The 24,279-nt window shown below is 44.4% G+C and overlaps 1 protein-coding gene across 3 annotated transcripts in view; it reads left to right on the top strand.

Moving 5' to 3' along the window:
- Positions 1-24,279, top strand: part of LOC144799014 (death-associated protein kinase 2-like) — a 697,832-nt gene that overhangs the window by 77,560 nt on the left and 595,993 nt on the right. For all 3 annotated transcript variants that reach the window (XM_078670165.1, XM_078670162.1, XM_078670164.1), the window contains exon 2: positions 10,133-10,238. The gene's annotated coding sequence lies outside the window, so the exon portion shown is untranslated. The remainder of the gene's footprint in view (positions 1-10,132; positions 10,239-24,279) is intronic.

Genomic DNA, 24,279 nt, shown 5'->3' with positions numbered 1-24,279 from the left:
TGCAGTTGAATACTTGGATACAAAAACCATTTTGGTACTCGTGGTCTTTGATCTCTTTTGTAATAGTTCTGTCCTTGGTATTGTTTTGATTTTGTCTAAATGAGCCTCTAACAGTTTTTTTGGATAACCCCTCTCCAGGTACTGTTGTTTTTGCTCTTGCAGATCCTTATCACATTGTTCTTGGTTAAATGAAATCCGTTTGATCCGCATAAATTGTGAAACTGGCAAATTGTTTATCAAGCTAGCTGGGTGAAAGCTAGAGTACAAAAGGGCTGTGTTTTTGTCTGTCGGTTTTTTATATAATCGAGTCTCAATAGAATTATTTTTAACTTCAACTAACACATCCAGAAATGGTAATGCAGTTGTACTTACATTATGGGTGAATTTAATCCTTGGGTCTACAAGGTTTAGACTGCTGATGTTGTTGAGGAGTTCATTCATGGGACGCTTCCAAATCAAAAAAATGTCATCTATATAGCGCCGAAAATAAACTAAACCTTGTTGCCACATTGGATCCTCGAGAATATAGTCCAGTTCGAATTTTGCCATGTACACATTAGCATATATGCATGCTCCCGGGAAGCCCATGGCTGTCCCCGTCAATTGATTGTAGTAGTCATTTTGCCATGAAAAGTAACTGTTCAATAGACAGAATTCCAACAGTTGTATTATCAAAATTTTAAGTTCATCAGGTTTGTCTGTTCTCAGGAGAGCCCATTCCATGGCTTCTATCCCTTGTTTGTGCGGTATTGATGTATATAGGGCCGTTACATCTATTGTACACAATATCCATTCCATACATCCACTGGTATCTAGCTCTGCCAGGCTTCTAAGGAAGTCTGAAGTGTCTTGTAAGTAAGTTGACCAATTTTGGATGAACGGTTGCATATGCGTATCGATGAAGATGCCAGGATTTTCGAATACTGAAGAACAACCAGATACTATCGGCCTGAAAGGTGGATCTGTAATGCTTTTGTGTATTTTCGGGAGAAAATAGATCTTTGGTCTCCTGGGATATATTTGTCTGAGGTATCGCTTTGTAGTGTTGTCAATCCATTGCAATTTCTCGGCTTTGTTCAGAATCTCATCCAAGCTTTGAGTGATCATACTTGTTGGATCTTGTCCTAATTTGACATAGGTGTTGATGTCATTTACATGTTCATCTCCCTTTCTGATGTAGAACGTAGAGTCCATGATTACTAGTCCTCCACCCTTGTCCGCTTTTTGTATCATTATGTCTTTGTTCATTGACAGTCGTTTCAAAGCACTCTGCTCTGCTCTTGTTAAATTGTTCAGTTTCCGTTTGTAATTAATTTTGCTTAGGTCAGCTTTGACCAAAACCTCAAAAGTATCTAGGATTTTATGTGATACTGGTGCCATAAATTGACTTTTAGGTTTAAAAAGTCTGTCTGTTTCTTCTGTTTTTTCAATGGGATTTACTATTGTAAAAAAATATTTCAACCTAAGCATTCTCATGAACTTAAAAAAAGAAAGAAGAAATTTCTGTTTCTAACTCATTAGATTGGTATGTCTTGACGAACGAGATCCCTTTATTTAGAAGTTTTTCTTCAAACTCAGAGAGTGGATAGTTTGAAATGTTCACGACAAGGTTTTTGTTTGGCTCCGTAATCCGGTTTTTTTCAATTGTTCCCTCTCTTTCTCTCTCTCTCCTTCCTTCTCCATCTCCCTTTCTTTTTCCTTTGCCTCTTCTCGTCTTATTTCTTGTTGTACTAAATATAGATCCGGTGGTTTGTGTGATGTTTGTTCTTTGGCTAAAAAAGAAGCAGACGATGAAGCAGATGACAATCCTGATGTGCTTTCTATGATGTTCAATGATGGAGCTGTTAGTTATATTGCCCATATCGTTTTGCTTTCAATTGATTATAGTAGCCCCTAAATATGTTCCTTTATTATTTTCTTTATGTTATTAGTCACGTATTACCATTTAAATATGGTTATTCTTCTCGTACCTCTCATGCAAGTTTCTGAATTGGTTCCTTACAGTTACGGAGCTATTTTGTTTTTAATTATTTGTTTTGCTTATACTCAATAAAATATTTTGAACTGAACCTGGAGAATTTCTGCCAGCTATCCCGACCCACAGGAAGAAAAGTCCTACAAACTGACTTACATGTTGATATAAGGATTGTTCGAAGTATCTTTTCACCCGCCAATGTCCCAATTTTTGCCCTTTGTCAAATTTGGGAAGTTTCTTGATTTACCTTCACTTGAGTGATATTTTTTCCACATTGCGGTGTCGTTTTCACTGCATAGCGAGATGAACGTTTCTTCTAATAGAACCCAGGCAAAACCCATCATTTATACAGAATATTTCTTCCTAAGATATTCTTTTACAAAGTTTTCAATGCAGAATGGTAAATGTTTGTAGATTTTTTCTGCATGGTGAGCTATGAAGTTTTCTGTAGAAGTCTTCAGAGGTTGCACAAAATGAAAATTGACCGATTTTGTACATAATAAGTTGGTACAAAAAAATGTGATTTTTCACACCTTCCAGCGTATTGCTGATCTACAATAAGTCGAGGTTAGTGTTGGGAAAAGGCTACCAATGAACATCCACTTTTTAGTATAGGGCATAACAGAAAATATGAGAATGGCTAAATAAATCTCCTCTTCAAACTAGTCTGTTTATAATTTGCTGGGTGACACACTCTGCTTTTCTTGTATCACAAAAACACACAGAGGTGTGCTGTGTCTCTTTATCCTTATTTTGAAAAACAATATCCTGGCAACCATGATTGCTGCAAAATCCTGTTGTCTATAGTGCCAAATCCCTTTTCAAGCTATAAGATGGGCCATGGAAATTAAGCGGAAAAGAGGACCAATTTATGTGGTAGTGAATTATGTAACAAGGAAATGCAAATTATGGGGCATAAAGCATCGCATTCTGTGGTGATATTACTTTGTGATTTTATAAAACATTAATACTCACTTGGCAAAAGTTTCACCTCAAGTGCCAGTTTAAAACATAAATACAGCAATTAGAAGCAGGCAGGTGACCTATTGATGTTTTGGAAAGGGTTGCCACTGCCGGATACCAGGTGCGGTGGTAACACAGAAGCAGCTCACTAATATTATTGCAAATAATCTCTGTGAGACCCTCCCATTTCTCACATTTGAGGTCCTGTTTCGATCTGAAAGGAACTTTTTATGGATGTTGATGGTGCTGAAAAACAAACCCATTTCTCTGCATTATGTCTGTAAAAGACTCCCTCACATTACCCGTATTAAAAAGAAAGTGGTATTTAAAACAATCTATCTTTCAGGGTCATACAAGACCATCAGGGCAGGACTGTGTGTAGAACAGAGCCAGACCAATCCAGGGTCCCCCTAAAAGACTGGGGCCCTGGGCTAGAGCCCACTTTGACCATGCCTTAACCCGTTGGCTACTTCCGCTTTTTTGCGGCAGTGCGGCCGTTTTAAAAAACGGGCGCGGTCGCGTCGGCCATTAGCCAACGGGTTAAAATGTCTCTGATCTCTAAAAACAATGTTGTAAAAATACTAGTGACTGCTTAACCTGCTGCACAACTGCAAGTCAGAACGAAAATGACAGAGTTTTGGAAAAGTCAGCTGAATTCAAAAGCCAAAATATGGCATTCCCTACTCCCAGCCCCCACCGCCTTCTATCCATACAGAATGTCCAAATTGTTCACGTGGCAGACTTTGACACTGTGATGAGGGCCCCAGGACAACACTCGCCCTGGAGGCACTCCCTTTGAAGGTCGCAAGGAGATATTCGGTTTCATTGCTGCCCCCTCTGCTTATTTACAGACCTAGCCCTGTCTTTTACCCCCAGGGGCTTATGCACATCTAGTATGCGGCAGGCCCGGGCGTGACTTGAGCCAGGTGTCAGCTCAAAATGTGGGTTAACTGCTAGGTTGCAGCCATAATTATTTTCAGTGACCTATTCGATATTTTCTGCTGTGTGTTATGATAACCGTTAAAAATACAGGTGTAGGCAGACACGCGTAATAAGCGTTGCAACCAACTCCTTGTGCATCACTTATGGAGTTTTCATCCTGGAAGTTCAAATGCTCTTCAAAATAAAAATGTTAAGCACGTCCATCTTCAGTTGCGTGTGAAGCCCCCTCAGAACTTAAAGGTAAATTATTTTCCTCTCAAGAAAATGTATATGCATGCGTGTAAAACCCTCATCTTATTATTGTGGACAAAGACAGTGCTTAATTGGTTAAAAAGAAAGCATTTGCAAAGCAATAGGTCTCGCATTTACGAAACTCTAAAAAAATGAGAGCCCTATTGCATTGCAAATGGTTGTTTGCAAAAGTGCCCCATGCCGCGCTTTCAGTTTAATAACTGCCGCGCCCCTTTCCTTAGACACGGCTCGTCTAAAGAAAGGGGTAATGTGAAAACATGGCATGGGGCACTTTTACAAACAAAAGTTAAATAAAAAATATTTTTTAAAAGCATGTGGCCATGTTTGGCACCGTAAAGCGGCCGCAAATACAGCAAAGGCGCAGCTGCCTCTGTGGGGTACTGTGCTATGAGAAAAAAAAAAGCCTTACGAGAGAGCCTGGTAAAAAGCATTTAACAAAATAGTGCTCGGAGGCTGTAATTAAAGCCTACTGAGCACCAACACACATAGCAAGGGGTGTCCTTATGGGAGGTTACAAATGAAGACTAGGCATACTAAGGAGGGACTGACAAGCCTTTTAACAAAGTAGAAGCCAGCATTCACCAAGGACAATGACACAGGCAAATTAAACAAGCACTGGCGTTGCCAATAGGTCTCGCATTAGGAAAGTTTGAGCTATTGGTATTGTAAATGACAATTTTTTTTTGTGTGTTGGTTTTGAAAATAGCGAAATTAATAGCTTTGTCATTTACACTTCCAATAGTTATAACTTTTGCAAATTTGATACCTATAGCATTTGTAATGCAATATGTGTTGTATGTACGTGACTTACATGTATTGATATTACAAATAACAATGTTTTTTAATTTTTTTTAAATAAAAGTTATTGTAATTTATAATGGCAATAGCTTAAATTTTGTAAATAACTTTTGTGAAGATTATGTTTAGGGTATTTTATTGTGACAAAAATCCAAGAACAGAAGTGAAATATTAACATCTTTTTGTGACATTTGTAATAAAGCTTGAAAAATTGAGAGAACATATTTGAACCAGTTGTTGTTGATTGGTTGCACAGATTGATGTGTGGTGGCGCCGAGTGATGTTGTGGTGGCGCCGAGTGATGTTGTGGTGGCGAACGAGTGATGCTGTGGCGTTCAGTGATGCTGTGGTAGCCCATAGTGATGTTGTGGTGCCCCTGAGTGATGCTGTGGTGGTGCTGAGTGATGCTGTATGCTATGCTATGTTTTGTTTTGCTATCCTATGTTTTGTTTTGTTATGCTATGCTATGTTTTATTATGCTAGGATATGTTTTGTTTAGTTTTACTATGCTATGTTTTGTTGTGTTTTGTTAAGCTATGCTATGTTTTGTAGTTTTGTAGTGTTTTGCTATGTTTTGTTATGCTATGCTGTTTTGTTTTGCTATCCTATGCTTTGTTTTGTTATGCTATGCTATGTTTAGTTTTGCTATCCTATGCTTTGTTTTGTTATGCTATGCTATGTTTAGTTGTGTTTTGTTATGCTATGCTTTGTATGCTATGCTATGCTTTGTTGTGTTTTGCTGTGCTATTCTTTGTTATGCGATGCTATGTTTTGTTATGCTATGCTATGTTTTGTTGTGTTTTATAATGCTATGCTTTGTTTTGCTATGCTATGTGTTGTTGTGCTATGTTTTGTTATGCTATGCTATGCTTTGTTATGCTATGTTTTGTTATGCTATGCTATGCTTTGTTATGCTATGTTTTGTTATGCTATGCTAAGCTTTGTTTTATTATGCTATGTTTTGTTGTGTTTTGTTATGCTTTGCTAGGTTTTGTTATGCTATGCTATGTTTTGTGATGCTATGATGTTTTTTGTTATGCTATGTTTTGTTATGCTATGCTATGTTTTGTTGTGCTATGCTATGTTTTGTTATGCTATGTTGTTTGTGTTTTGTTATGCTATACTATGTTTTGTTATGCTATGCTATGTTTTGTTATGCTATGCTATGTTTTGCTATTGGTTGTGTGGTTGTGTGTGTGTGGGGTTGTGTGTGTGGGGGGTTGTGTGTGTGTGTGTGGGTTTGTGTGTGTGTGTGTGTGTGTGGTTGTGTGTGTGTGTGTGTGGTTGTGTGTGTGGGTTTGTGTGCCTGTACCAAGTGCCTTATGGCATGGTGCAGCACCATGCAAGAACAAACGGAATTCAGTCTGCTAATTATATAAATCCTTTTTTGTGAAGCTGATTTTCTTTGATTTCTAACCAAACGTGCAAGAGAAACGAAGACATTAGGAATGAAAGAATTGGCAAGGACTTAAAAATCTTGAAATCGCTGGTTTGAAGCGCCTGCGGTACCTCTGCGGTGATCAGGGACGTACAGAAAAATAATCGTGCACTGAGTGTGCTGTGTAGCTCACAGCATTGCGGCTGTGAGTCCTTACGGAGTCTGATAACAAACAGTAAATTGAGGAGGGGGCGCTGATACAGAGAGAGAGAGCGAGAAAGTCAGACAGGAAAGAAGGAGTCAGACAAAGAAACACACCAGAGCGCGGAGAGTCCGAGAAAGAGAGAGGAAGGCAGGAAAGAGAGCGAGATAGTCGGAAGGCAGGAAAGAGAGCGAGATAGTCTGTGACGGGCAGGGGCGGGGTGGGGGGGAGCAAGCGAGAGTGGTGGCGATCAGGGAGTGAGACAGTGCAAACACGTGGGTGTTTTGGTGAGCAATAGAGACGCCCGGAAGGGAATAGAAAAAGATGCGTGGATGGAAGCCGGATGGGGGCGGGAGAGCCTGGTGGGGGGGCGGGAATGCGAGCGAGGGGAGGAGAAGTGTGGCAGGACTTCTCTTCTCATTAAGTGTTTTCAGTTAAGGTCATCCAGCTGGGCTGCAAGCAGACACTTACCCATAGATAGTGGAAAAGATGGTGAGAAGATGTAACAAACCCTTCAATGTACGTTTGTGGTATGGTAAGACAAAGCTTGGAAAGGTCGGTAAAAGGAGTTTGGCAAGGATGTCTTCTTGGGTTATAAACAGAGAAATAAATAAAGCAGGCAAGAATAACAAGAATAACAAGAGCGTAAAGGGAAACTGAAAGTACGGCCGGCCACCGGCCAGCCATGAATAATTAGGGGAGGAGAAGCCGCACAGCACACGCTGGGAGAAGCCCTTTGATGTGCTGTGCGGCCGTGAAAAAATGCAATTAGGAGGGAGGGAGGGAGGCTGATGCGCGTGCTTGTTTGGTCACGTGATTCACGTGAACTCAAAGAAAACCGCACGAAGAAACCCTTGGTTTCACGAGCATTTTGAGCACTTGAATTCTCGCTCCGCTCAATGCGCATGCGCGCATTGATAGGTCGCGAGACCTAAAAATATGGGCAGAGAGGGGGTCGAGCTTCCAGTCCATACCTGAATAAGGTGTGCCTCGTACAGCAGCGCATACGCTGCCCAGGTTCGACCTAAAAGGTTGTTAGTGCCTGGGTTGGCAAATACCAAGTGTTAGACCTGGTGGTCTTGATGTGGTTTTCCCCCTAGCTTTTTGCATTCAATCCTCCTGTTTTACTGACTTAATTTGTGCTGACTTCAGGACTCTGCACACCTAACCACTGCTAACCAGTGCAAAAGTGATTGTGCTATCTCTTTCAACATGGTAGAATTTTCCTATTCCCAATTGGCATATTTAATTTGCCTAGTAAAGTGGCATTATGTGTACCCGGGGCCTGTAAATTAAATGCTACTAGTGGGCCTGCAGCACTGTTTGTCCCACCCACTTAAGTAGCATTTTAAACATGTGTCAGGTCTGCCATTAGCTTCTGTGTACAGTTTTAAACTGCCATTTAGACCTGACAAAATAAACCTTTTGCCAGGCACAAACCTTTCTTTTTAATGCACGGTGCAGTGTATTAAAAAAGTTGGACATGTACTTTTTAGTTTCACATGTCCTGATGGTGAAAACACTCTTAAATACGTTTTTCACTACTGCAAGGCCAACCTCTTTCATAAGATAATATTGGAGTTACCTTATTACATTTAGTAAATGATAATTTACAAATGGAAGCAGGTAACCAGTTCATGTTTGATTTATTTGGAATTGTAATGAAAAGTCCTAGCTCATGGTGAAGTCGGATTTTGAATTACAATTTTGAAAACCACTTTTAGAGAGTTGGCATTTTCCTGCCGTAGCCATTTAGTGTCTGTAGCCTATCTCTGGTCACATGACTCGGTGTAGTTGACAGTTGTAATTTATGTATTCCTCCTAGACAGACACACACAATTGGGAGCTTAGATGTGTCTGGATGGGCCATCGCTGGAAGGATGGGAGGGAGGAGCTGGGCACAATCCCACTTTAGCTTTTATAGGATGTGTCCTGCCTCCAAACAAAGGGCTGCATACCCCCTGCAGTTGGCCTGAAGCCATAACAGGGAAGACAGAATGCCTGAATACTTTAATGGGAAGCCTCTAGAAGTTTCTCCCACTTCAAATGAAGGTCCAGGTATAAATATTGGACCCCAGACACCAGCTCTTCACTACAGTTCTGGACCTGTGGATACCTTGCCAGGAAGAAGGACTACTGTGCTACTGAAAAGACTGCCACTCTGATGCGCTGCTGCTCTGAAGGACTGCTGCCCTGCTGTGCAGACGTGCTGCTTGCTGTCATTTAGCCTGGGTGGGAAGGACTGGACATCCATCTGTTGAAACCAGGACCCCAGAGTGACTCCAAGGGCTAGTTGGCTGACTACCCTACTAGAGTCTCAGGGACAGAAGGTTCCAAAAACCTTGAACCCAACGGCTGGAGTCTGTCCTCTGTGAGTCCTACCCTACCAAGTTTGGCCACCCCAGGTCTGGATCCTTGGAAGTGGGCCTGAAAGTGCTCTGCCAGCCAATATATGGGTCCAGGTGGACTGACACATCACATCTGCTGTGAGGATTCTCTAAGCGCAAGGACTCCGCATTGACCTTGCAGTACGCAATTGAACTATCACTGTGCGGAGCTTGCGCAACACATGCCCTCACATCACAAATCTCTCATCAACTGCTGCCTCGACGATGATGCAGGTACTCTAATTGCAGCCTCGTAGCTCTCTGGGACCGACTAATCGCCTTGAACTCACGGCTCATCCTTGATGCTGGACTACGCATCACAAGCCCTCATCCATAGATCCCCCGACAATGACCTTGCATCGCAGCTTTGCAGCTCCTCCGAATTGATGCATCAGCTGCCCAATGCATCCTCGAAGCGGTACCTTGTAACTCTCAGCAACCAGGATTAAAGGCACTCTTTTTTTATCGGGCCTAACTGGGTTCCTGTAGCTGTTCTGCACTCCATCACGGTCAGCCTGAACTTGTAACTTAGTCCCAGTCCTGTTCAATTAGATCTCCACAGTTGACGCTTTGTGCTTTTTGGTGCTATTTTCCCTAAAATCTTTCAAATTGCTTATATTCTATTCTACTGATTGGATTTCTGTCGTTATGGTCCTATTTTATTTATTAAAATGTACTATATTTTTCTAAACTGGTTTGGGAGTTTTTTTTGCGGTGTTTTCACTTTATTACTGTTTGAAGTGCTGCATAAATACATTGTACATTGCATATAAGTTGAGCCTGACTGCTCTCTGCCAGGCTATCAGAGTGTTTAGCACAAGTTAATCTGGGGTTTGCTTGCGCCTCACCCTGACAAGGATTGTAGTTGCAGCTTGAGTAGGTTTTTACCCCCCCCCCCCTCAACCAGTAACCCAGTTTCTCATACCAAGGGCGTGTACTATTGATTCGACCTTGCACCTCTGTTCACCACCCTACATATTGTCTCTTTATCTCACAGTTTTACGTTATTCTTGTTATCCATACTTTCTCCCTTAGTCTTTTTTCCTATCTTTCTTCTTTTGTCTCTCTTGTGCAGGATTACACGATGAAACAGGAATCCTGCCCCCAAAATATCAATTCAATGCTAGTGCCCACTACCTGAACCACCGGCAGAAATTAAGCACTAGGAAAAGGGGATGTATAATTGCTATGTTACTGAGTGACAGCACTATATAATGGTGTCTTTTTCCTTCCAGAATTCCAGCACCTGCTTGGATCCCTCAACTCTTACTGCTGTGAATGCCTTTGAAATCGGATTCTACCCCGCCCTGTGCCAGCGACTAGCCCAGGTCACCTACCAAGGTACTCGTTCAGCATCTCTAATTCTGTGTTAATTTTCATTTATAAATGTGATCTATGCCATGGTTGAAGTGCTTCTTCTCACTTACTCACTTCCGAGTGACCAGAGGCACTGTGAGCTCAAGGAAATCCTAAAACACTAGAGAGAATGAGATGATGACAGCAAAGGAATGGTGCATCAAGGGGGTGCAAGCCGGATGGTTATCTGAGAGTAAATGTCCTACCTTATGTTGTGTTGTTGTTAGAATACTCTGAAGCAAACTTCCTTTTGTGCCTGCTCCCCAAAGCCCTCCAGCACCTATAAATGCTCGTACGTAGATTAGCACTGATGCCACTCATCGGGTTGCCTTCGCGTGTGGGTTACCTGTTGACTTTTGTGTCCTGACCCTTGCCACTGGTTATCTCTTGAAACTTGCTATAAGGTCTTGGGGTGCATGTAGTGTTGATGATACTAGACATCTCTTCGACTGGTGTCCCATGACGCTGGCAATCCTCTGCTTCAACCAGCTTTTCCGTCCTCCTTCCCCGTTCTGCAGTCGCATCGAACTAATAGCGTCATGGAGGTCTGAAAATTGATATTGGGTGTTTTTGTCAATTTCAGCGATTCTTTTCATTTTCATGTGTTTCAGTAATTACATCTTTGTTACCCGTTGAAAATATTTGGATTGGTTGATTTGAATATCTGACATGTATCAAGTTTCCATACATCAGGGGGCATGAAACCAATTATTCCTTTCAGCGCAATGTGAGCAGTATCACAGGAAACCGAAGTGTATAGCAATGAAACATACCGCAATCCATGGTCAATGGCTTTAAGGGGCAACAACCGATTTTAACCCGCATTTTTCCTAAGATCCCATAGCTGCTGCCCATTTTAAGCAATCAGCAGTTGAAGAACATTCAGACCTTTAGTTGCTTAGCAGCAAAAATGCTGAGACCTTTTGTTACCACTAGAGCAGCAGTCAAACATCAGTGAAATGTGACTTGAGTTCACTCGTTTGCCAATGAACCTTCATCTTACAGAGAAGGACCTGCCCTTTCAACACCTTCTAGTGCCTTTCTCTTCCTTCTTCACTGGGGAAGGGATTCAAGACTATTTATTAGCGAGTCTAGTAATACAAGTCATAAGTCACCCTTTTACGTGTTGACTTAGAACAATTTTGTAATCTATTTTTAATTCATTATTTTTACTTTTTTCTAATTTTCTTTTTTCTTAACGATGTAAACCGTTTTTGTTTTTTTTTAAAACCTTTATTTATACCACAGTGAAGACACAGCCAGAGCGCCTACAACCCTGAGGCCGGCGGCGGGCATTCTCGAATTAGCTAATCCCTTCAGTAGTTACACAGCCCATCAGCCGACATCCCTGAGGTCCGGCGGCTTTGTGGATATAGGTAAACCGCTATTAACGGACTGATTGAAACCAATTTCTGTTATTCCTAACTCAACACTTCACCTTTTTTAACTGTCATTTAAAAAAAAATACGTTATGGAATAGTTGGCCATCCTATGCTCACAAATACGGTAAAATGTTAAACGGATGCTCTTAAAAGTGAATACATCAGTTATATTTGTATTAAAATTCGATCAATTAAAAAACTTAAAGAAGACACACAAGTAGGTCAGTTAGTGCACAGCTAAAACATAGATATATTTGACTACAATACACAAGCTCCGTTGTCTATTTTTGCTGCAGGGCTTAAATGTTTCATGTGATAGTGCATATTCTGGTGTTAAAACAGAATATAAAATATGTCTGTATTCCTGAAAATGCAGAGCTCTCTTATCAAAGCTTTCCAAAAAGAATAAAACATCTTGAACTACTTTATAACTAACAACAGCCAGGTAGGAGAGGAGAGAGGCACATTTGTAAAAGCTGAGCTGGAATGTTACCCTGTAAAACAGCCAGGGCTTCCTGGTCTGAAAGAAACTTCAGAAGTAGGAGGTTGCCTGTCTGTGCACGTCTGGATAAGGATCTCTCTTATGTCGTATTGGAAACACATTGCATCCAATAACAGACACAGGTCGAAACAGTCAAAACCACCACTAACAGGCGCCCAGTGTTATAGGACCAAAAACAACATTTTCTGGATTCCTGAACCACATAGTTCGCACACATATTCACATATTGTCATTTCCATAGACCAAGCAAACATGCACCAATGACCTGCAACTCATCCACAATCCTGACTTCCTATGAACCCCACGACTGCACCTTCTCTGCCAAAGCCCACGCCTTTTCTGAAGAACTATTCTGCCATGGCATACTCAACCACCACTCTAGAAAACAGTGCAGAAAGGCTACTGTACCTGCACATAAAATCAAAGACCACAAGCATTGGCAGCGGTAGTAGCTCTGTGTTTGCCACAAGCCATTTGGCTTTGTCAATGCTTGTTTTGTTTTATGATTTTTGCAAAACTTTGATTGTGGAAGCGGCCAGGCTTCATCTAAGTAAAAATGTAAAAAAAAAAATTGCTAAAAGTAAAAAAATATATATATTTTTCTCAGAAAGCACACATTGCCATAACCTGGCACTTAAGGGAAATACTTGGTGTGGCTGTGCTCCATGTGAAAGGGCAGAATGCCGTCACATACAGTGGATATAGCCGATGGCTGAAATGGGCTCACCCATTACCATATACTATATGCGCAAGTGGAGGAAGAAAAATGTGAATGACTCCATAACAATCAAATAGATGAAGAAGGCAGACAGATAGCCCTATAAGTTTGCATTTTATTCATGTGATTTAAATAAAATCAAAAGGGCTAGCGCCAGATCTAACAACTGATATCACCCAACTAACCTCTCAAACATAAGAACCAAGGAGAGGCGAAACTGCTTAGTGGAAATATACTTTAAATTAAAGGCTGAAGAAATGGAAAAAATGCCACTGGCTACTGAAAAGAAATCTTACAGTCACAAATGCTCCGTGAGGTAGTTTATCAAGCTAACACTGACTTTTTTCATTTATTTTTTTGTTCAAAGTATTTTATTGTTGTTTGGTCATACAAAGATAAGGGGAGAAAAAGTGTGGGGATAAGACAAGTCACAATACGAAAGATACTTGTGTAACAACAGTGCATTCAAGAAAAGAAGCAAATATAATAATCCTACTGCAGATCTAAACACATTACTGATTACAAGGATATTAATTTAGGTGAAATCTGGGGGGAGTGATGGGTTGGGGGAACAGGGAGGGGGGAGGAGGGGGAGAGGGAAGACATAATGGAGCCCAAGAAAGAGACAAGGATAGAAAAGAGAGAGAGAGAGAGATGAGATAGATGTCTATATTGGAAATGTGTTGGCAATGTGAAGATATGTGATGTAGTGAGGTGCCTAAAAGCAAATTGGGGCTTGGGTTAGCCCCAACATTGAGGTTTATTTTTTGCATGTAAATTTCTAAGTTTTTCCATAGTTTCTGAGATGTCTGGCAGGTGTAAGCATTGTTAGCGAGGCTGTTATCCACGCTTCTCGTTAAGCAGACCAACACCCACCGATTTTAATCTTGGTGCTTCCACTGTGATTCAATTAGGAGTGGAAACTTAAAAATCGCTGCAGCTGTAGACCTATTTCACTTCGTCTGTAGGCTTTCAAAGTCTCGGGGGTTAACCTCCCGTCCTGTAAGCGATAATACCACCAATCGATATGTTGGTAGTCGGCCTCCCTGCTCCTCCAAGTCCAGCGTCTCCGGTTTCGTTTCCGTGTATCCTATTTGACGAAGTGAAATAGGTCTACGGCTGCAGCGATTTTTAAGTTTCCACTCCTAATTGAATCACAGTGGAAGCACCAAGGTTAAAATCGGTGGCTCCTCCTGGACAGGGTGACAACGGAATAAATTCAATCAAGATAGTGCATATGCACACATACCTAGAACGATTGAAGCATGGGACATTATTATATTTGGGTTTCCGCATCAGGATCTCATAATATCTATAACTCTGAGGAAATCCAGAGCATGAATAGCTGAGAATCTGTCCTGAAGAAGGTGTATATCTTCAAAAACCGAAACGCCACGTCGACACTTGTTCTCTTGAACAATTTTATATGTTTTTGTGTAAAACGTTTTTATTACTTTGTGTATTACGTATTGAACATTGTTTATGTAGCCTATGATTTTAATGTACGAATATGATGCCAATTGTTTATACAACTTTATTAATTGAAATAAAACATATGGATGCTTTGTTTTTAACTACAAACTCGTGAATATAGTTTTTTACTTATTGTAAAAGTCTTTCTGTCTTAATATACTACTTAAAAACTGTTTACACTGTTAACACTAGTATATTTCATTTCCCGTGTGTTTGGGTCACGCAATAGGAAAGGTGCAATTATAGACCTGGCACCAAATTGGTTGGACCATAGAGGTAGTCCGGCTGTCTGAGCAAGGGACACTATCTTCTTTCTGAATATTTACTTGTGCCCCCCTATCAGACAACTCATGCCTTGGTTGATATTTGTGAGAAGTTGGCCTGATATATAATGTTTCCAATTCTGGAACCACTTTGTATCAGTCCAAACAACCCTTATGGTGTCTGGTTGTAAGTCAACCTTATTAGACAAGCTATCCTAGGGGTAGCATGGACTAAGCAGCCTTAAAGGCTTAACTTAAGAGGTCGTGTTAAGCGAGCTGTTTTACCACATACAATCCTGTAATATCAAATGAAAGAACACCACACAAGTATATATTATAAAAATATATGTATTTATTACTAAAAACAATCCCCAGTACTCTTTATGAATAAAGGGGCACAAGCGTTAAATCAAAAGCACAGTATAACATACAAAGTTGCACAATTTTGGATGAGGCCAAGGGGCCACTCAAACCATATACTAAAAAAATGGTATAAGAGATACCAATCGATCAGTGGTTAGGCCTAGGGCCTAGGGAATCGCTGGGAGCAGTCGGGACAAGCAATGCTGAAGTCGGGAAAAGCCCGCGGTATTCGGGTGCAGTGCAGAAAGTGCACGCATGCATCAATGTTAACCAATGGTGCGTAAAAGTTACAAAGTTAGAGTTTAAGGACACTTCCGCTGAACCTAGTGGAACAAAACTTAAGACACAGACCCTAGAGGTGTGTACCAGTGTGGGAACACCGGCGTTGCAATGTTACCTCACCCACAGGAAGTGGGTGCACAGGGTCGAAGTTGAGTCGGGTTTCGTCACGCAGGTTCTTGGTGCTTGGAGCTGAAAAGGCTGCAGGCGAGGTGAAGGAAAAGTGTCCGGTGGAGTCCAAGGGTTGACTCGAGTCGAAAAGTACCTGAAAGCAGAGGGGACAGAGTCTGGGTCACTCAGCAGTGACCAGGGTGGAACCAGGACGGAACCAGGCAATGTCGGGCGCAATCAGGTGGTTGTTGAGGAGCTTCTCTCCGCTGTCACGTGGGCTCTGGGGCATCTACGAAGTCCAGGAGCAGGTCACAATCTGTCCCACGCAGGTTCTCGCCGTCGGCGCTGTCGGCTTCAAGATTGGAGCAAACAACACTTGGCAAAAGCAATCCACGCGGAACTGGAAGATTGCTTCTCACTCGGACCAGGAGGGTCAGAGTGGGGGCTCCTTTTCAGGGGAGCTGGTGCAAATCCGGAGCAACCAGAATCACAAGTGGAATTTCAAGTTTCATCGGCACAGGGGCCACAAGCCAGCTGGCAAGGGACTGGCCAATGCGGTGAGCCAAAAGAAGCAGAAGGGCCCCACCAGCACTCGTCGAGTGTAGAGGGCTGAACTTCGGTGCAAGAGTGGCTCAGGGTTGGGGCTTCTCAAACCCCGTTGTACAGCTTCGAGGGTCACTCGTGGGCTGCACGGTCAGCATCTCGTGGTCTTTCCAAGATGGCGTGCCCCACGCTTCAGGACGCCTCCACGGGTCTCAGCTCTGCAGGGACTGTGGATCGGGCTGTTAGAAGGCAGGCAAGCTTGATCTCGTCAATCTCTGTTGCTCGAGTTCCGGCGGGAACTGCAACAAAGTAGACGTCGAGGGCTGGATGGTGCCTTTTTGCACAGGGTGGTCACTCCTTGACCACAAGGGAGATTCTTCAGTCTTCTACGTTGAGTAGGATGTCGAAGGGTCCAGAGTTTTGTTTCTTATGTTTCATCAGGATAATCTGAAGTGCATTGGCACTGCTCCCACTCTTATTCGAATCTGGGGGGCTGGATTACCTGCTAGGTCCCCTCCTATTGGTGGGACCCAGGAAGTGGGTGGATACACCCCCTTCCTTTGATCCTGGCCGTGCTGGGATGGGGGCTGGAGTGCCCCAGAACCGGTTTGGCCGGATTATGCAAGGGGCAGCCTTGTGCTCCCCAGGCACTGTCTGGTTTCTTTCAAACCTCCCTGCTACAATCCACTATCTCCTGTCTGGGGGGTTGTAAGACCGCCCTGCAACAGGAAACCCTTTGTCCAGGCCCCTTGGGCTGAGTTTCGGTCAGCTTCAGGGGGTCAGACTCGTGTCTGCGGCAGAAGCATCCATTTTGTGGATCTGAGGCCCTTTTAGAAATTAACCGCATTTAAGTAAAGTAACATGTCTTACCCCTCTAGAGGGGTGGAATGCTATCCCCGTCGCCAGAACTGGCGAGGGGATAGTATTCCAAATCGTATGACACCTTACACAACATGTTTTGATAAAGCCAAACCAGAGTTGCTATATAACCGCGAGGATTATAATGCACTTAAGAGTATATGGTATGGCATTATCCTGAAACAGCTTAGGGATTTGTTCCCGACGGCTGCAGACAGGCTCAGCTCATGCTAGAGCTCCATCTCACATTAAACCACGCACTCTGCCTCCAGGATTGCTAAGGCCTGCCATAGGAGTGGCTCACAGGTTTATATGTGTCCAGATATAGGTTCAGATATAGATATACTATATCTAAGCAAGGGGTGATTACACCACCTTTCCCCAGCTGAGGGATCAGCCAGTTGTGTCAATTTAAGAACCAGCCAGGGGTGGCAAAATATATGCTGCAGCCCCTGGTAGGCCTTGGTGGCACCTATGCCCTGGGCACCTATAGTGCATAGTACAGGGGCTGACAAGGAGTCCATTTCCAATTGTGGTATGTACCTATAGCACATGTATCAGTAATTTAGAGAGAGAACAGCAGGCTGGGGGTCTGATTAGCAGGCCCACAGCCTCAGTAGTCTAAAACCAGTGAAGCAAAAAGCAAGAATTTGGGGTGACCATAGGATAGCAGACCCTACTCTCCTACACAACCCCCCCCCCCCAAACACAGGGACATTAAACTAACCTTGACCAGATAAGTCTTCATGTTCTAAGTGGAAGTACCTGGAGAGACCATCTGCATTACCATGGTCAGTCCCTGGGCGGTGCTCCACTGTAAAGTCCATCCCCTGTAGGGAAATGGACCACCTGAGCAGATTGGGATTTTCACCCTTCATCTGATTGAGCCACAAGAGGGGCTTATGGTCTGTCTGAACTAGGAAGTGAGTTCCAAACAAGTAGGACCTCAACTTCTTCAGGGCCCAAACCACAGCAAAGGCCTCCCTCTCAATGGCTGACCAACGTTTCTCCCTGGGGGTCAGCCTTCTGCTAATAAAAGCAATGGGCTGGTCTTGACCATCTTGATTAAGTTGTGAGAGCACAGCTCCCACCCCCAACTCAGAAGCATCTGTCTGTACAATGAACTGTTTGGAGTAGTCAGGACTCTTCAGGATAGGTGCAGAGCACATGGCCTTCTTCAGGTCATCAAATGCCTTCTGACAGCTAACTGTCCACTGAACCTTTTTTGGCATCTTCTTGGATGTCAAGTCATTTAATGGTGTCACTATGGACCCATAGTTTTTCACAAACTTTCTGTAATACCCAGTCAGGCCCAAGAAGGCTCTGACTTGTGTCTGGGTAACTGGGGGAGCCCAGTCCTGTATGGTCTGGATTGTGCTCTCCAGTGGTTGAACCTGACCTCCACCTACTAGGTGGCCCAGGTACACAACCTTACTCTGCCCTATCTGGCACTTTGTAGCCTTGATAGTCAGGCCTGCCTTTTGCAGGGCCTCCAGAACCTTCTTCAGGTGGATCAGGTGATCCTCCCAGGTGGAGCTAAAGACAGCAATATCATCTAGATATGCTGCACAAAAGTCATCCAACCCAGCAAGGACTTGATTCACCAACCTTTGGAAGGTGGCAGGTGCATTCTTCAAACCAAAGGGCATCACCACAAACTGATAATGCCCACTGGGGGTAGAGAATGCTGTCCTGGCTTTTGACTCCTCAGCTAGTCTGATTTGCCAGTAGCCAGCTGTCAAATCAAATGTGCTCAGAAACTTGGCAGAAGCCAATCTGTCAATGAGCTCATCTGCTCTTGGAATGGGATGTGCATCTGTCCTAGTGACAGCATTGATACCTCTGTAGTCCACACAAAACCTCATTTCTCTCTTTCCATCTTGGGTATGAGGTTTTGGCACAAGGACTACTGGGCTGGCCCATGGGCTCTCTGATGGCTCAATCACTCCAAGCTCCAACATCTTTTGCACCTCAGCCTTGATACAATCCCTGACATGGTCAGGTTGCCTGTAGATCTTATTCTTGACAGGCAGACTGTCACCAGTGTCCACCTCATGGGTGCACCAGTTTGTCTGGCTGGGTGTGAGAGAAAACAAGTGTCTGTGGGCTTGCAAAACTTGTCTGCAGTCCATCTGCTGCTGGTCAGTGAGGCTGCCTGCCAAGGCTACTCCATCAACTGAACCATCATCAGGGTTCTGAGAAAGCAGGTCTGGGAGAGGGTCACTCTCTTCCTCCTGTTCCCCATCTGTGGCCATGAGCAAGCTCATGTCCTCCCTGTCCACAAGTGCTTTCAAACGATTCACATGGAGCACCCTGCGGGGGCTCCTAGGGGTTCCAAAGTCAACCAGGTAGGTGACTTCTCCCTTCTTTTCAATGATAGGGTAGGGTCCAGTCCATTTGTCCTGGAGTGCTGCTGGGGCCACTGGCTCCAACACCCACACCTTCTGCCCTGGCTGGAACTCAACCAGAACAGCCTTTTGGTCATGCCAAGCTTTCTGTAATTCTTGGCTGGCCTCCAGGTTTTTGGATGCTCTTTCCATATACTCAGCCATCCTGGAGCGGAGACCAAGTACATAGTCCACTACATCTAGCTTAGGCTTTTTGAGAGGTAACTCCCATCCTTCCTTCACCAAACATAGTGGACCCCTCACAGGGTGGCCAAACAAAAGTTCAAAAGGGCTGTAGCCAACCCCCTTCTGTGGGACCTCTCTGTAAGCAAAGAGCAAGCAGGGTAAAAGGATGTCCCATTTCCGCCTAAGCTTCTCTGGTAAACCTTTTATCATTCCCTTGAGGGTCTTGTTGAATCTCTCCACAAGCCCATTGCACTGTGGGTGATAGGGTGTGGTAAACTTGTAGTTTACTCCACATTCCTTCCACATTGCTTTTAGATAACTAGACATGAAGTTAGTACCTCTGTCTGATAATACCTCCTTTGGAAAGCCCACTCTTGAGAAAACTGCAATGAGGGCTTTTGCCACCACAGGTGCTGTGGTGGTCCTCAGGGGAATAGCTTCTGGATACCTGGTGGCATGATCCACTACCACCAGTATAAATCTGTTTCCAGATGCTGTTTGAGGATCCATGGGACCCACAATATCTATTCCAACTCTTTCAAAGGGTACCCCCACCACAGGTAGTGGTATGAGGGGGGCCTTTGTTGTGCCACCTGACTTACCACTGGCTTGGCAAGTGACACAGGAGCGACAAAACTCCTTGACATTTTCTGACATGCGAGGCCAGTGAAAGTGTGAAACAAGCCTGTCCCACGTTTTGTTCTGGCCTAAGTGTCCTGCAAGGGGAATATCATGGGCCAAGGTAAGAAGGAAGCCCCTAAACTTTTGAGGTATGACCAACCTCCTGGCTGTACCAGGCTTGGGGTCTCTAGCCTCTGAGTAAAGGAGTCCATCATCCCAATACACAGTATGGGTACCTTGGGCATCCCCAGAGGCCTCAGCAGCAGCTTGCTGTCTGAGGGGTTCAAGTGAAGGTCAATCTAATTGAGCCTGCCTCAGGTCTGCCCTTGAGGGTCCCCCTGTCCCCAGAAACTCAACCTGGTCAGGTTCAAGTTCCTCAGAGACAGTAGTCTCCTCTTGGACTGCAGAATCAGTTTCCTGTGAAACCTGATCCTCAACCTGGGGCAAGGGGGAAGGTTCAGCCTTTCCTCTCTTGCTCCTTCTCTTGGGTTGTTGTTGGTCTATTGTTTCCAGATCCACCACTGGTTCAGGAAGGCACTTCTTAGCCTGAGACCGTGTCACTGCAAGGACATGAGCTGAAATCCCTAGCATTTCTGCATGAGTCCTGTACTCCACTTCTGACCAAACTGAGCTTTCAAGATCATTGCCTAACAGACAGTCCACTGGGAGGTCTGCACTCACAACAACTTTCTTTAGGCCATTTACCCCTCCCCAGGAGAAGTTCACAACTGCCACACTATGGGAAGTAGTGGAGTTGCTTGCATTGGTCACTAGGTAACTTTCACCTAGTACAATCTGTCCAGGGTCCACAAAGTCAGGTGTCACCATTGTGACACTGGCACATGTGTCCCTGTAGGCCTGAGCCAGTTTCTCATTGATTAAAGGCGTCTGCCTATATTTGCCCAGGTTACTGGGACTCACTGTAGTGGACAAAGCTAAGTCCACATCATATAGGAGAACTGCCTGAGTAGGGATTCTGACTAGGCCAGATCCTACTTCAGTACCCAGGGTTAACCCTACTACACCCTTTGGCTGTGTTCCACCACTGCTTACTGAACTAGGGGGTGCAGGTGCTTTAGGAGCTGCAGTGGTGGGGACTGGATTTGTCTTGGTGCATTCACTGCCCCAGTGGGAAACTGATTTGCAGTTATTACACCAAGGCTTCTTTGGGCCATTAGTCTTCTTTTTCTTGTTTCCATTCTGGGAACCACCCTCCTTATTACTATTTTGGGGGCCTGAAGACTTCTGGTCCTTTTCTTTATCTTTCTGATTTCCACCCTTCTGGTCTGTTTTCTTCTGGTCACCACCTTGGTTCTGGGGTTTCTGCTTAATCCTTGTTCTGACCCATTTGTCTGCCTTCTTTCCCAATTCTTGGGGAGAGGTCAAATCAGAGTCAATAAGGTATTGATGCAACAGCTGGTTTGTACAGTTATTAAGGATCTGTTCTCTCATGATAAGATTGTACAATCCTGTATAGTCTGAAACTTTACTTCCCTGCAACCAACCCTCCAGAGCCTTAGTGGCACAATCTACAAAATCATTCCAGTCTTGAGTCTGTGCTTTTTGGGTGTCTCTGAACAACAACCTGTATTGCTCAGTGGTTAGGCCAAACCCTTCAATAAGAGCACTCTTCAAGACAGAGTAGTTTTTGGCATCCTCAGGTCTAACTGTGAGGAGCCTGTCCCTCCCTTTCTCTGAAAAGGAGTACCATAAAATTGCAGCCCACTGATCCTGAGGAACCTGCTGTACCATGCAGGCTCTCTCAAGAGCAGTCATCCATTTGTGGATGTCATCCCCTTCCTTGTAGGGGGCCACAATTTTTGTCAGGTTTCTATTATCATAGCTCCTGTCTTTTTCTCTAGGAATGTTGCTGCCACCAGTGACATCTAAGCCACACAATTTCTGCTCTCTTGCCAAGGCAAGTCTAGCTTGGGCCAGGGCTACCTCCTCCCTCTCTATTTGGAGTTTGACAGCTCTCATCCTGGCCTTATGCTCTATCTTTTGTGAGGCAGTCATGCCTCTCTGAGATTCTCTTGAGGCACTAGAAATATGAGAGTCCCCTGATGGAGATCTCACTCTTCTGTTGCCTGGGAGAATGCTCTGGTGGGATCTGGGGAGGTGCTGGCCCTCTCCATTTCCCAGTAGGTTTAAGTTGGCCTGGTTAAGCCTGGAAACTACAACCTGGTTAACCCCTTGATCCTGATCTTCAGGGTCCTCTACCTCTGACTCCTCCTCCTCTTCTACCTCCTCTTCTTCCTCCTCTGGGGTGGTCTCAGTGGCTGTGGGGTCCACTCCCTCTCCTGATTCTAAGGGAACTGCATTTGCCTTTTCCAAGTCATCCTGCTCTAGAATGGCTATCAGGGAAGGACTGGTGGGACTTCTGCCCCTTTTTAACCCTCTTGAGATGCACAAGGCAACCAAGTCTTTGTGGGTTAGTTTGTCATAGCTGGAAGTTGCCTGGGTAAGGTAAACTGTCACAGGAACAGACCCTGAGGCTTTTCCTGTGTCAGACATGACTCTAGTGTGGTGTAAGTGATGCACCTACCTACACTAAGTGTTTCCCTACTGTACCTTGCTAGTGAGTTGTAGTCAGGGTGTGCTAATCCCTTTAATCTACAACTACTAAGTTCAGTAGAACTTAAATATGCTAAGCTTTTGATTTATATGTACCTAGAGGTACTTGATGTGATCTTTCAATTTGATAAAAAGATTGCAATGGTAAAACAAACAGCAAGCTCAAATCCGCACCGCTGCTCACCAATGTGAGAAGTTGGCCTGATATATAATGTTTCCAATTCTGGAACCACTTTGTATCAGTCCAAACAACCCTTATGGTGTCTGGTTGTAAGTAAACCTTATTAGACAAGCTATCCTAGGGGTAGCATGGACTAAGCAGCCTTAAAGGCTTAACTTAAGAGGTCGTGTTAAGCGAGCTGTTTTACCACATACAATCCTGTAATATCAAATGAAAGGACACCACACAAGTATATATTATAAAAATATATGTATTTATTACTAAAAACAATCCCCAGTATTCTTTATGAATAAAGGGGCACAAGCGTTAAATCAAAAGCACAGTATAACATACAAAGTTGCACAATTTTGGATGAGGCCAAGGGGCCACTCAAACCATATACTAAAAAAATGGTATAAGAGATACCAATCGATCAGTGGTTAGGCCTAGGGCCTAGGGAATCGCTGGGAGCAGTCGGGACAAGCAATGCGGAAAAGCCCGCGGGATTCGGGTGCAGTGCAGAAAGTGCACGCATGCATCAATGTTAACCAATGGTGCGTAAAAGTTACAAAGTTAGAGTTTAAGGACACTTCCGCTGAACCTAGAGGAACAAAACTTAAGACACAGACCCTAGAGGTGTGTACCAGTGTGGGAACACCGGCGTTGCAATGTTACCTCACCCAGAGGAAGTAGGTGCACAGGGTCGAAGTTGAGTCGGGTTTCGTCACGCAGGTTCTTGGTGCTTGGAGCTGAAAGGGCTGCAGGCGAGGTGAAGGAGAAGTGTCCGGTGGAGTCCAAGGGTGGACTCGAGTCGAAAAGTACCTGAAAGCAGAGGGGACAGAGTCTGGGTCACTCAGCAGTGACCAGGGTGGAACCAGGACGGAACCAGGCAATGTCGGGCGCAATCAGGTGGTTGTCGAGGAGCTTCTCTCCGCTGTCACGTAGGCTCTGGGGCATCTACGAAGTCCAGGAGCAGGTCACGAGCTGTCCCACGCAGGCTCTCGCCGTCGGCGCTGTCGGCTTCAAGATTGGAGCAAACAACACTTGGCAAAAGCAATCCACGCGGAACTGGAAGATTGCTTCTCACTCGGATCAGGAGGGTCAGAGTGGGGGCTCCTTTTCAGGGGAGCTGGTGCAAATCTGGAGCAACCAGAATCACAAGTCGAATTTCAAGTTTCGTCGGCACAGGGGCCACAAGCCAGCTGGCAAGGGACTGGCCAACGCCGTGAGCCAAAAGAAGCAGAAGGGCCCCACCAGCACTCGTCGAGTGTAGGGGGCTGAACTTCGGTGCAAGAGTGGCTCAGGGTTGGGGCTTCTCAAACCCCGTTGTACAGCTTCGAGGGTTACTCGTGGGCTGCACGGTCAGCGTCTCGTGGTCTTTCCAAGATGGCGTGCCCCGCGCTTCCGGTCGCCTCCACGGGTCTCAGCTCTGCAGGGACTGTGGATCAGGCTGTTAGAAGGCAGGCAAGCTTGATCTCGTCGATCTCTGTCGCTCGAGGTCCGGCGGGAAATGCAACAAATTAGACGTCGAGGGCTGGATGGTGCCTGTTTGCACAGGGTGGTCACTCCTTGACCACAAGGGAGATTCTTCAGTCTTCTACGTTGA

The sequence above is a fragment of the Lissotriton helveticus genome, chromosome 12 (assembly GCF_964261635.1).
Source record: "Lissotriton helveticus chromosome 12, aLisHel1.1, whole genome shotgun sequence".
NCBI lineage: Eukaryota > Metazoa > Chordata > Amphibia > Caudata > Salamandridae > Lissotriton > Lissotriton helveticus.
This window is presented reverse-complemented; position numbering and strand designations above follow the sequence as displayed.